The sequence below is a fragment of the Corapipo altera genome, unplaced genomic scaffold (genome assembly GCF_003945725.1).
Source record: "Corapipo altera isolate COAL_440 unplaced genomic scaffold, ASM394572v1 57, whole genome shotgun sequence".
Lineage (NCBI taxonomy): Eukaryota > Metazoa > Chordata > Aves > Passeriformes > Pipridae > Corapipo > Corapipo altera.
In genome coordinates, this window is record NW_020884905.1 from 3,854,710 (window position 1) to 3,868,945 (window position 14,236).

The window sequence follows — 14,236 nt, forward strand, 5'->3', positions numbered from 1 at the left end:
TCTTTCTGAAAGTTGTAATGGGCTTCCTAAAACCAGGTAGTTCAGTTCATCAGGAGGAGGAAAGTGCTTGGAATATGGAGATGGCTGGTTATTGAAGTCTACATACATTGTTAGTTATTTGAAGTCTACATCTAGTGTGGCAGACCCAACTTCTATAGACATCCAGATACGGTCATGTGTCAGTCTGCTTCTTGTACTTCTTTCCAAATGCTCCTTAGTTTGTTTCTTCCTTTGAGAAAGTCCATTTCTAGCTACTCTAATTCTTTTGAACTCCAATATGCATGGACCATCAGCTGCAATTGCCTCTTACCGCCAATCAAGTGTTTTCTGCAAATACCATACCGTGCCCTTCCCTCATCTAGTTGTAAAATAATCATCCCAGTAACTGTGTTAACATTGAGTAGTCATAAATTATTGCAGAACAGCTCCATTCCATCACAACAGGATTTTGATAAGGCTAAAACTTGTCTATGTGGACTGCATTGTAGCAGAGTTTCTCGACTGCGCTGTATTTGTAATGTGAATTGATCGTTAGTCTAACACGATTTATGGAATTATTTTGTAGTGTAGCTGCCATTGTGCACTTGAAATAGAAGCCACATTAGTACCTTGCTAGCATGAAGTACAGTGAAATACATTTCAGCTGATGGACTGAAATGATGGACTTAGGCCCTTGTTGGAGTTCAATAGTCTCTGACCAAGTTCTTCTAGATGTGCTCTATGTGGAGAGCTTTATGTTTATTACCAGCTTTACTTATTTGAAGGTACCTGATGTTACAAGCTATCCAAAATTCAATTATAAATCTAATCCTACCTTTCATGTGCATCTAGTATTATCAGTGAAACCAGTATGTTTGTATGCTGTGTGTAACACAAATATATGTAACTGAGACTAATTGAGTTTCCATTTTTACAAAGAGAAGTGCTCTACAGAAATCTATTTAAAATTCTTTCAGAAAAGTCAAGCTAAACATGTTAGTGGCTAGAGTGGTGCACTGGGGCCATACCTAATATCAGAGAGCAAAATGGTGCTGTGTGGTAGGAGCTGGAGTTGATCTGTAAACGCTGCACACCACTGCTGCTGTGTGAGGAGTACAGGTGCTCCTGACTGGTAAATCTCAGAAGATAGCATGCAGACAATTGTAGGATGTAAGATGGTGCCTCACTGCCTTGTTACTCTGCAAAATTAGTGCCAAGCTGTCCTTTGATTTTGATGTACAAGGTGCTTTGAGACACGACATTAGGTGCTTTTCAATGTCTGAGCAGAGAACAGAAATCATAGCTGCTAAAAAGCTTTCAGAGATCAAAAAAACAGCCTCTAAAGCAAAGCTTGATTTGGGAATTAAAGATACATCTAGTGATCAAACAAGAAATGACCATGCAGTGCTCCATATAGCACTTGATGACAAGTTGCAAAGAGTGATTTCAGCCTTAAGGTGTCTGTAAAAAAGTTTTTTCAAAGATGCCTGGTCAGTTATCTTGTGAAATCTAGTTTTAACCAAGCTATGAAAAGTATTATTTAACCTAAAGACATCAAAAAATTACTTGTCTAGTTAAACCAAAATGATGGAAGATTAAGTTATGGCAAATAACCATGTTAAATGAGGGTCAGGTTGCTCTCTTAATCAAATAACTTTGCCAAATATTTACTAAAATAGGACAGACTCTTGTAAAAGTATAAATAGTTTGTTAGTTATTTAAATAAAAGATCCTTACAAACCTTATTTGGTATGATTCTTTGATAGTGTTTATTAGAGGGGTTTTAATAGCAGGATTTCCATTGTGATTTTTCACTAGTGAAAAGAAACTTTTTTTCCTGGCAAAGTAGATTTTCCCTATAAAAATCTGATAAAAAGCATACTACTTAGTAAATTATGAGATATGCTTTGAAGACTCCATACATGAAAGTTGTTGCCATTTGTGAGATTTGACTAGATATTTTGTTGCTGTTCTATAATCAGCAACTTCTGAATGCCTGATAAGAAAGTACTTAGATATGCAGGGAGGAAGGAGAATGTTCTGGAAGAGAAAGTTCGTAGTCTTTTGCCCAAACATGTTCTTTGTGCATGCTTGTATTTTGCAGAACAGGATATGTTCAGAACAGATAAGACAGAATTTTTCTAAAGGTAATATTAAAAAATATACATAAGATAATATAACATGAATATTGAAAGCAAATGTGCACATTTTCAATCTCCCTGATCTTGTGGAGATGGGAATGCGTGTATTTGTGTCTTGCTCAGTCCTGTTGTGTATGATTCACAACACTCCTTAAAAAAAAACCCAGCAAGGAGTTAGAAAATACAAATTGCTCTCTCATAGTGTAGAAGTCCAGTATAAGGAAATTTAAGCACTTTATGAAGTGAAAATACAGGTTGGACAGTTCTTAATATGTGGGAAAGAGCAGAATTATTTGATTAAGTTTCAGGGCCATAGATGTTAACGCCCCATATGCAGTGTAATTACAAATGGAATGGGGTGGGAAAGTAGTAAACATTACCTAGTATGAACGGATGGATCAGAAAGTATCCCTGTTGGATGGATTAGGCAATGATTGTTCACCAGGTTAACCAAATCATCTTCTTGGTTATCCTCTGTCTGGTATATCTCAAGTCTTGGCAACTGTAAGGCCACAGTCCATCTTAGATGAATGGGGTGACATTTAGGACAGCAAATATCATGTGAAAAAGGTGGAGTTGTATTGGAGAGAGATTAAAACAAAGGCTCAGTAATATTTTCAGCCAGTCTGTATATGAAAAGCAATTTGTCCTGAAATCTTGAAGGCTGAACTGTCTGGGCATAGATTTGAAAATATTATGTCCATGTAAGTTTTGCTGTTACTTTTAGTGTTCTGATTATGTAATCTGTGGTTGTGATGGTGAGCATTTATGTGGATCATTTCTTTGGCTCTGGTGGGAATAAGATTTATCAATGCTATCAACTCTTACTTTTGATTTTCCTCTTTTTGTCTAACCTTGCTCAAAGCCTCTATAGGAAGTAGGTGCATATTGTACTGAGGCACTGATCACAAGTATAGAGACATTCATTTCTCTCTTGGTGTGAAAATGGCCTACTCTAAAGTGATTTCAACACAGTATTCCGTAGTAATTGCTGGAACTACTGGAAGTGACTGAATCCAAGGAAGGATTGAGCCTGGTGTTCTCCAGGAAAAAAAACAAGCGGAGTCCCAGCTGCAAGACACCAGAAGCTAGAACCATGAAATAAAATGGGGGCTGCTCACTTTATTTTATAAAGGCTTCATCCTGAGCTTCTGTCTGTCTGCACATCATAAGGAGCAGTAGGATATAACCTTATTTTAGTTGAAGACCAATATACAGCCATAAAAATGTGGAGTATTCTTCATCCCTTGCAGTCACTCAAAAGGAAAACGAAGCTAAAATGAAGTTAAGTGCTAGACTGCCATCTAACTCCAAGCATAATATCCTGTAATATTGTTTCAAAAGTCTGGAATTATTCCAGATATGTGATCAGATGATTTGAGTCCAAATGATACCTAAGCAAGTGAGTCAATAAAGTGATTAACCTTAGATGAAGTAACTAAAAACATGTCAAAGAACTGAAAAAGAACCAGTAGAAATGGAAACAAAGCATAAGAAGTACAAAACCATAGCAACAGTCAGTGTTGCTGTCTACAACAGGCTTGTGTTAACTGGAAATAGAACTAAGTAATGCAACGGATTGGAGAATAAAAGATAAAGGCAGTTTGAGTATTTTCTGTTGTAAAACATGTCATTTATGGAGGAAGCAATAGAGTTTAAACAAACAATGTAACAAGATGGGAATAGATGATTCTGTGAATGAAATGCATTCTACATTTTAAACTATTCAATGAGAGAAAATTCAAAGCGTTAGCAGTTTACTGGTTAACACAGAAAATACTCTGATCATGCAGATCGTGCAAGATCTTTCCTGTGTAAACATCTGCAGAATAATCAATCACGGTTAAATGGCAATCTTTAACTGGTGACACTGTTTACATGAAAGGCAATTCCAGTGCTAAAGCGTTGTGAAATATAATGGCAAAGTGAGATGTCTTTTTCAGTAAGAGAAAGGAGAGACAAGCTATAATAGCAAAGTTGGAATACTTGAAAAATTAGGGCAAAATACCCTCCAAACTTGAAAATAGACAACAGAAAAGAAAGTGAACAGCAAGATTTTGCAGTTCTATTAATGTATTTCAAGGGTTTGGGTGTTTGCCAGTGCAATGTGCTGTATGGCTCTATTTCAGGAGATTTTAAAGCATGAATGTGCCTTAAACCTGTGACTACTCTCAAAGAGCTGAGGTTGTGTGTGTGGAAGTCCAGCTGGGTGCTAATGCCATGCTTCAGGCTTTCTACCCACAGTTTTCCTAGTGTCCTTGCGGGTGGATTTTTTGTTGGTTTGTGCTGTACTTGTATACATACTACAGATGGTCCTCTTGTGGGCAACAGATTTGGATGTCCCTTCTCTCTATGGGCCAACTATTAACAAATCTTAGAGGCTTCAACCCTGTAGCAGATTTGGTAGAAAAAGTCAAAAGTGATTTTGTGTGGGGATAAGCAAGAGATAGATGTACAAAGAGTATAACTGCTAAAACTTCCTTACTGCAGGAGACCAAATGAAAAAGCAAGGCCTACTAGGTAATGCAAGAAGAAGTGTATCAGTTGTTTAACTGAAGGGTGTGTTGAGTGAAAGAACATGTTGGATGGGGGAATAAACAGCTGGGAGTCATTTGATTGTAACACTCAAAGCACCAGACAATAATGTCAGAACTTTTGCAAAGCCAAGAAATTCTCAAGAGACAATGCTCATCTGCTGACTTGAATGGAATAGTGGGAAGAATAGCATCAGCCAAATGACTTCCATCTAGATTTGTTACAGTGAATGCTATTTGATGAGGCAAATTCTAGAATATTTGGTATAAATAAACTGCCTGGACAGCATCAGTTTCTGTCTTCTATTGGTGTTCTGTACCCAGTGTCCCTCTGACACAAGTGTAAAGATTTTATGGGCACACAGTATGTTTTGAGAAAAAATTGCAGAAACACACCAGAGTATCATGCTAAAACGAGTTCTGTCTTTGGAATTGAGACAGCACTCGTTTTCTTTTTTCTTTTTTTTTTTTTTTTTAATTGCTAGAAATCATAGATACTGGGGAAGTACAGAAATGGGAAATTCTGAAACAAACAGGAAAAGCTGAGCAACTCTAGGCATGCTGGTGCCCTACAATGGAAGAAATGTTGCTTGCATGTTTACTTTTATGTGGAATTCCTTGCCTAATAATGTAGGCAAAACTGCTTTGCTATCCTTTCAAGGGTGAGGGTGGATGACAAAGTGAGCTGTTTTTAAACCACCTTGGCAATGATGTTATTTCATCCAAAAGTTGAATTGTTAATCAGCTATTTATGATCTGAACTTCAGACTTCAGCACCAACACAGCTGCAGTTATAGTACCAGAAAAAGAAAAACTTCCAGCAAAATATGATTTCCAAATTATTGAGCAGAGCAGAAGAGATAATTTTTATTTTTAAAAATTACAAACAAGACTGTAGAACTGTGGTAGTATATGTCCTCTATATGTGCACAGGTGGGATTTTGATGTGTCCTTTTTAATGGTTGTGTGTTATCCATGAATTTGGATTAAATGAACTTGAAAATATAGCTTGATACACTTGCTCTTCTAGTAAGGCCTATTAGAAAAAACTCATGCCTCTCCCACACCCTAGTTTCTTCATCTGCACATGCTCTCCTTATAGTTCACTATCCCTTTGCGGTTGTGTGCTGATCTGCCGCTCTGAAGTGACACATCAGAGTTTCTAAAACAGTGGGGTGTTGCATTGTTTTGGTGCTCACTTTGCAGTGAGGTCAAAAAAGCAGCTGTACCAGTGTGAGAGAATGGGAGGATGTTCCTCTGCAGGAGGGATCCTCTTAAACCAAGAATGTTTCTGGAGGAAAGGTAATTTTGCTGCATCCTTCAGGCATTGCATCTCGAGAGTTTGAAATCTGTAGGTTACTGTCACAAGCTAGAAGGTAAAAGTAGTGAAACCAACTATTGCATGTACCATGTATTTCATTTTCTCAAGTAATCCTAGAAATGATTTGAAGAAACTCACTAAGAGCTGTATGCTGTATTCTCACCATAAGGATCTATGGCATTTCTCCCTAGGACATAGAGATTACCCTTCAATTCCTTCTTTATTTAAGCTTTAACCTGAAACTACTTGAACTGCTATTGGAGACTACAAACAGCTCAGTCAAGTCTATTCTGTGAAGAGTCTCAGAGTAAAGAAATTAAGAGATTAGTCATGCCAGCTTGCTAGGAGGCTATTGCCTTATATGTCACACAGAAATTGCAAAGGAAACTTGTATAACTGCATGGTTTCATAATTCAGAAATACATGAATAGCAGCAGCAGCAGAAGGCACAAGTGAGTCAATGTTGGAGTCGGTGTTGCCCCGCAAAGCCAGGATCTTATAGCTGAAGATTGTTGTTGCTTTGTACTTCTGATAGAAAATGTACTGTCAGGTAATACTGTTCTGTGATGGCTGGATCACTACATGCTCTGACATGCCCAAATCCTGAATGTCTTGTTCAAAGAAAGGTTTATATTTAGAAAATCTTTGTTTATCTTTATTATCCAAGAGGAGGTGGCTTGCACATGGGAGGCTGTACCAAGCCCAGGAAACATGGACTGAACTGCAGGTTCAGTGGCCTGAGCCTGGTGATGAGACAGTGCATTGCAGATTTTGGACAACGGTCCTGGCTTTTTGCATCTCTGAAATCTTCTGGTTGTACGTGACACCTTTGAAGAGATGAGGCTTCTGTGCCGAATGTGCTTGCGTTACACACATGCCATGGATGGGTCAAGTAACTGAGTCACCATGAGAGGAATGGGGAAATAGGCACAATTCCTCCCATGGTAACTGCTGACATGTAGAAATGGACAAAATGGGATCCCTGATGTATGCTCGTATCTTGTTTAATGTAGATCAAAACAGTTTTAATTACAGTAAGAAAGGAGATGTCTAATCTGTGGAGCTTCTGGTCTGGTCTGGCCTATCAGCACATTTTTTCTACAGCCTGGATGTTTTTCTTTTGTTTTTATGAAAGCGTGGTCAAATATACTATCCTTTAAAAGTTGACTTTAAATGATTGGTGAAGTTAAATTAAGAATAAAATCTTGTTCTGTGTCTGCCTCAGTGCCCAATGAAGTAAAGATATTTAAAAGCTTACACACCCTGATTCTAGTTTTTATATCTAAATCATTGTTGCTGTTATTATTTGATTTAGACCTAGAAAAACCAAGTACTGAACAAATATTAGATTTTCGTGGGTTTTTCCTATACAAGAACACCCACAGTTCTCATCATAATATAACATCACTTTCCTTCAGGGCAACTGTTGTCAGGGACAATCAGTATGGCTAAGTATTTCCCACTATCTCCACCCAGTCAGTAGGTTGTTGAATAAATTTGATTTAGCCTGTGTGTAGATGGAAGCAGGGTACTGAGGGAATTTGGGGTTTTTTTCTCCTATTCATTGCTAGCTCAAAGAAATAAATAACCTTTAAAAAAAATCTATTTAATTCCAGCTTCAGAAGAGCAAGAAAAGATCTAGAGAACTAAAAGTCTCTCTCTTTGATTTTTCTCTGTGAGACAGTAGATATAAATATTTTCATTTGGAATTTAAATTTTTTAAATGATGATGATTATAATAATCAATTAAACTCATGCAAATGAAACTCTTCCGTATCAGGACTTTTTGATAAACCAGGATTTTTTTCTCCTGAAACAAAAACTTCCTGCTGAGACATTGGCCAAAACTTCTCACTTCCAGGTTTTGGACTAGGGAGTTGAGCTATCCCTAGTTGTATCAAATATATATTTGATAGAATGCATCCTCAAAGGAAATTAAGGAAATTTAACTGAAGTAATCCATTACAAAAATACCTTGATTAAGGGATAAACTGTCAATGCTAAGGAAAATCAGCCTTGAGGTTTTGCAGCTATTCACTGGGAATCTTAGTATGATACAAACAGATTTGGGTTAAAAGCCAGACATATAACAGCTGTGTAGTTGGAAAATGTGGAGATCTTATTCTAAATACTTCAGGTCAGAAGAAATGTTTTTAAAAATCTGCTATGCTTCAAAATGGTCTCATGTGAGCAATCTCACTATCTTTAGGGGAACAAGGACTGTTTAACTGTTGTTAGATCTTGTTCTTAACTGGTGACGTATTTACATTCCTAAATCAGGAAGAAAAAAATTCATAAACCCCTGTATTCTAGCGATTATTGTTGAAGTCACTAGTGTCCTTTACAAAAGCAACATTTTTTAAAATACAAAGAAAAAACTTATCTATCAAACTTTAGCACCCAACAGATCTAGATATTTTTTAGGGTTTTCTAAATTAATAGAATGTGTGGGGAGTATGGGGAGGAGCTCAGAGTGCAAGGTATTGACTCCTGTACCAAGTTTTAGGGAAGCAGGAGAGAAGCAGATGCAAGCCTCAGGGGTCAGTGTGTTGCAGTTTGCTTACAGCAAGCGGATAACTCCTTGAAAAAACAGGGGGATTTAAGGATGTTAATTGTTCATCATGGACTCATCGTCAGCACCGAACAGAGATGACACGTTTACCAGTAACCTGCTGGGTGACACAGAGTGGTGAAACCCTCAGACTGTGAAATGATCATACCTTGATCCTGCTATGGGCACCTCAATTATGAAGAGCTGTTCTGTGTTGTAGCTCTTAGGGAAAGTTCTCTCTGCTGGAAGAGGCAGAAATGAGGAGGGCCCCACCAATGCATGCTTACTACGTAAGAGTTTGTGACAGGCAACACTGGTGGTAACTGGGGCACTTACTTGGGTATGAAGTGGGATGAAATTCAAAGAGAAGTGAGATTTGGAAGGTCTGGTCTCCTGGGAAGAGCAGGTGTGTGGATTCTGCCACGAACACTGTAAGAACCCCCTTTGCAGGAATGTTTGTATGGGTTGAACATTTCCGTTCCACCTCCTGTACTAACTATACTTACAAGAACTCGCAACTTTGCTTTTAAAATATGCTCAAAACTATCCAACTATCCACCTATCCCTTCCAGAGTTCCCAAGGGTGGAGATAACACTGTCGTAAGTACCCAGTGTGAAACTTATTATCACTGTTATACTCCAGCTTTCATGCAAAAAGTGAACCATATGTCTTGGAGTGGAGGAGTGGACATGTGTTTCTGCATTTCCACTGAGAAACGTGGCTATTCATGGTTTGGTGCAGCAGTTCAGCCCAATTCCTTCAGGGGCAGGGCATTTGCAAATATTTGACAATTCTGAATTTAGCATGTTGGATCCTCTATGGAGTCTCTTGTTGCTTAATGCACTGCATTTCCACAGTGCTCCTGAGTGTTCAGAGAAAGCAGGTATCTTGCCAGGGTCAGTGGGCCTGTCCTAACCCAGGGCTCTAGGGCTTGGCAGGCTGTCTTGCAGGAACACCTCCAGATGTTTGGAAACACTTGGGGTGCTTGGTGCCAGAGCTTGAGAGCAAGGCAGTTCTCTGTAGAGCCAGCGCTCTCAAAAGTAAACCCAATCCCATTTCATTGCTCAGAGCAGCCATCTGATTAGAAATTAGCTGCTTGGAAATATTTGGAGCATGGAGTAGCTGGGATAGGAGGTAGAAGAAGTTGACTCTTCTGAGTCACATTCATTTGGAGTCCTGATCTTGTACGTTCTGCTGCAGCCCAGTGACGCACAGGCGACTTGACAACAATGACCACTTACTCATAGATGCAATATGGTGCACTGACCTACTTTAAAATACGTGATTTCAGCTGAGTCCCCCTCTGCAGACCCAGCAGGAGGCTTGTTTCAACACCTCCCTTATTTTCCTTTTCTAGACTAACTCTTTAGTGGAGTAATTATTGTACAAACTCCAAAGCCCAGCAAGCTGCTCTGCATTCCAGTTTCACAGGAAGTAAAATCTGAGCTTGCCAAGTCTGCTCACTCATCTGTGGCTGTTCGGAATCCTGAATTCCCGAGCCCGTTAGCAGGGGGTTACGTAACAGGCGAATTCCGGGGCTGTGACTTTTTTTATACAGAAAACCAGAAATGAATGAGTGTGATGTGGCAGGAAGCAACTTGCATGAAAGGCACAAATGGAGATCGAGAGATGACAGTAATATGTTTTCAATACTAAGTTAAAGCAATGAAATACTTGCTTGAGCAGCAACTCTGAAGTCCCTGAGGCTGGTTTTAAAAGGTATAAATGAAGTAAACCTCAAAAATTGCATGGTCAATTTATTTGACAGCATGAGCTTAAATTACCCTAACAGCTGGCTTAAAAACTGTTCTTTTAAGAGAGAGACAGAAGTATTGAGGCAGCTGTTTTTCTTTAGGGAAATGTGATCATAAAAGCAATAGAGTTACAATAGTAACCCCCTCCTGCAAGGAGATGAGAGGCTAAGGTTGAAACCACTGAGTTGGGACCCCAAATGCACACAGTGGCCTCCCCTGGGGCTGTGCTTCAGCTCAAGCTTCGTCGGTGTGTCTGTCTCCAACTCTGGCCCTGCCTCCTAGATGCATCTTGGGTCTGTGCTGTGGCCTTGTCTCCAGATCTGTCTCCTTTTGTTACTGACTGGACCCTCTGCATAGACCCTGGGCCTAGTTTATATCTCTACTGCTTTTTCAGGGACTGCTGACATGCCTGCACCTGACTCTCCCTGTTCTGGTCACACATGGCAAGACTGCTCTGGTTGATGAGGGGGCTGTGTACACCACTGTCACCTCGGCCTCTGGCTCCTTCATGGAGCAGCCCTGCTCATGCTGCTCTTCGCTGGCCTTCAGTGGGTGTTTCCTTGGTGCTGAATTGCAGCTGATGCTCATGCCAGGAGGTCCCGGACAGCTGGCACAGGGCAGTACCTACCAACTCTGCAGCAGTGTGGCTGCTGAACTCTCCTGTGCATCAGCAACTACAGAAGCTGATGGAAGTCGGCTTCATCCTGTGCCATTCATGCATCTCAAGGGGTAACAAAACTTCTCAAGGCCTCTGGCTGCGTGCGTACTCAAACCAAGCTGGTTGCCAGCATGTTTCCTGACCTCTTTTTCCAGGTCATATCTTTTTCCTGTGTACTGGGAGCATTGATTGCTTCTTGGGATGAGCTCAGGCTTTTGTTTAACAAATTTCCTGTTGTTGTGGGGACCAGAGCAGGGGTGACAGTTTCTTCAGTGTTCTTTCTATGATGTTACAAGGCTTCGGGGTTCTTGCTGCAAGTCTGAACCTTGCTGATGTTTGATGAGAAGTATTTTGTAGCCCGTGGTGATATTTGGAGCCCTTCAGGGCTCAACAGTTATAGTGCAGATATGTTAGACTTGAGTCCAAAAAACTTCTAAGCAAGATGCCTGTCTCAGTTTGCCCAAGAAAAGAAGAGAGATAATACAAGGAGGAAACTTGGTTTTGCTCCATAGCAGGGATCAAATTTGGGAGATGCTTGGTCTCTGACTGGTAAGATTGGGAAAATTTTGATCTAATCTTCTAGAATGCAAAAAGAGCTTCTGCCTACATTTTATGGCATTAACAACTTAGGAAAAAAAAAAAGAAAAAAAAAGCCTAGCAAGCAAGTGAAACAGAGGAGGATCCTGCTTTCGCCCCTGCTGTAGTGGAGGGGTGGTGCTCAAACCTGGTGGTGTGTGTATGTTCCCTTCCCTCCTTCCCTCATCCTAGCTGGACCAAAATGGCTCTGCCCCAGATGGCAAGACCTCCCTTGGCAGAGCCCAGCTGAGCCTTAGTAACTCCATGTTTACCTACCAACATTGTCCGTGTGGATCATAGGCAGGCCACCCCTTCCTGACCCAGGACCTGCAGCACAACAGTGACTGAGCTTCACCTGGTGGAAATGGTCAAATACTCTGTAGAAGCAAACCTTTCTTTTCAAAGGAATATATAGTAAAATATTGCTAAATATTGGCAAATCTTCTCACTTGATTTTTAGTCCTTCTAAAGATTAACTAGAATTAGGAGCGGGGAGGGAAAAGAGTGTGCTCATCCTCTAGAATTAGAATCAAAATACAAAGAAGATGGAGGGGAATTGGGCCATAATTTACTTACCAGGATGCTATAGCTCTCATTCACTGTGCTGCAGTAAAAACTAAATGAAAATCCAGATCATGTCTGAACACATGAAGAAATAAACAGTTCCTGTGTATTTCAGAGAAGAATGAATTTCTCATTGCTGTAGTTCCCAGTAGTTCTTTGTTTTACTCGGAGATGATAGTTGTTAGGACAGTACATTCTTTAAAGATGAATTAAACTTGGTTTTTTTTGAAATTACGCACTTCTATCATCAACAATACCCTAAGCAAGACACTTTGTAAACTTTTTTTTGTATTACAGTTTTATAATGATGAAACTAGACTAAAATAACATATGCGAAATTTAGAAAGTCATAAGGTACAACCAGTATCTTTTGGGGGTAAATTCTGTGGTTCCTCTGAAAGGATCGTTAACCTGATACTGGAGTATTCTGGTGCCTTGAGCAGTGTCCCATCTGAGCAGTCTCTTCAAAACTGTGGCGCTCTAGGGATGAAAAGAAGAATTATCTTACGTCTAGTGTTGTTTATTATTATGAAAGCTAATGGAAAAAGCAGATTTGGAAAAGACTCAGATTCTGTGCTACTAGAAATCCAGCAATTGTATAAAAATTGTAATCCTTTCTGCTCCAGATCTTCTGTCCCTTTTCTTGTGCTTCATTGTGTCCTTTCTTTGTACAGAGGTAATGGAATTTGTTTGAAAATCCAAGCAGAGCTTTGGTCCTTTTTGCTGGCCTGACCAGGCAGGTACCGCCAACACTTACATAGGCTGTTGATCATTTTTAGATCTGATTTTAAAATCATGTGTAGAGTATTGAAAAGAAGGAATTTTATAAACAATGTAATGTAAAATTTATTTTTTATACTTTTTTTTGGTTGAGATTTTTAAAAAACTATAAATGAAAATTATTTCTAGTACACTTAAATGCTCCATATTGCAGTATTGCATTAATTACATTCCTATGTTCAGATTGCTTGCACTTGCATGTGTGCATTCATCCCCATGATGGATGATCTGTGCAGATGAAGTTTTTGGGGAACTAGTCTGTTTCAGCAAATGCAACCAGGTAGAAAAGGAAGAATCTCCCCATTATCACTGCAAATCCCATACATAAAGGGAGTACATTCATTTAACCTTTGAGAAAGGCTTAGGCCTCCTTTCATAGATTCCTTTTAAATGGATCATTTAACTTGCTTTTTCATTGTGTGCTTCAGAAACTAGAAAGGACTAGAAAAACCTTTTTTCTTTTTTTAATTCTGGCAAGACTTGAACACTTTGTGACCCTCTTATCTCTTCCTCTCAAATGACTTGTACACCTGCAGCATTTTGAAAAAGACAATTGTAAGAAAGAGGTATTTTCAGTGTAGCTTGATTAGCAAGTCAGTTGCTGGAGTACCGGAGAAGTGTCTGTGTGCCAGTTTGTATTTGTAGTCAATAACCTTTTGCAGGAATATGCTCATATATTCACCAACTGTACCTCTCACACGGAATTTTAACCAGCACATCTTGCAATCTGTTTCACAACCACCCTTGTCTCCTATATGCATTGTTTGCCAACTGTAGTTAATGGACTGAGTTTTATAGCAATGCATGAGTGTGTTCTTTATATATGTCCTAATTCTGGCAAAAATTTAATTACCCAGGTCTCGCTATGAACTACGTTTCTGTATGAAATCCCAGCATGCGTGTGTGCATTCAGCAGGCTGTTGAGATGGCTGCTGGAAACTTATCTTTAAAGCTTTATTGCAAGTCAGAGTATTTTGAAACTTGGCATGCAGCATTTGGAGTGGGTGCAGTTCTTTTAGTTAAATCTGGGTCTGTCTCCTGCTCTCTTTTCATAGTCCAGGTTCCCCGGGGTAGAGGGAAGTACCTAATTGCAAATCTGTCTTGCCAAATGCTTGGCAACTAGAGCTTCCCCCCACAGCAGAGTGTGTCTCTAAAGCAGATAAAATCCATTTGGAAGAACCTGACATTTTAGGCTAGAAAAGGGCAAAGAGTTTTGAAAAATAGTTTACAGATTAACCTCAAGTATTTTTAACACACATATTCATTTATAGACATTGTGGATACGACACTTTTTTAACATGTCATTGGTTGAAAAGGGTATCTTGTAATAATATCTATGTTTTTCACCTTCTCTTGCATTTTTGTCCTTGGCCACTA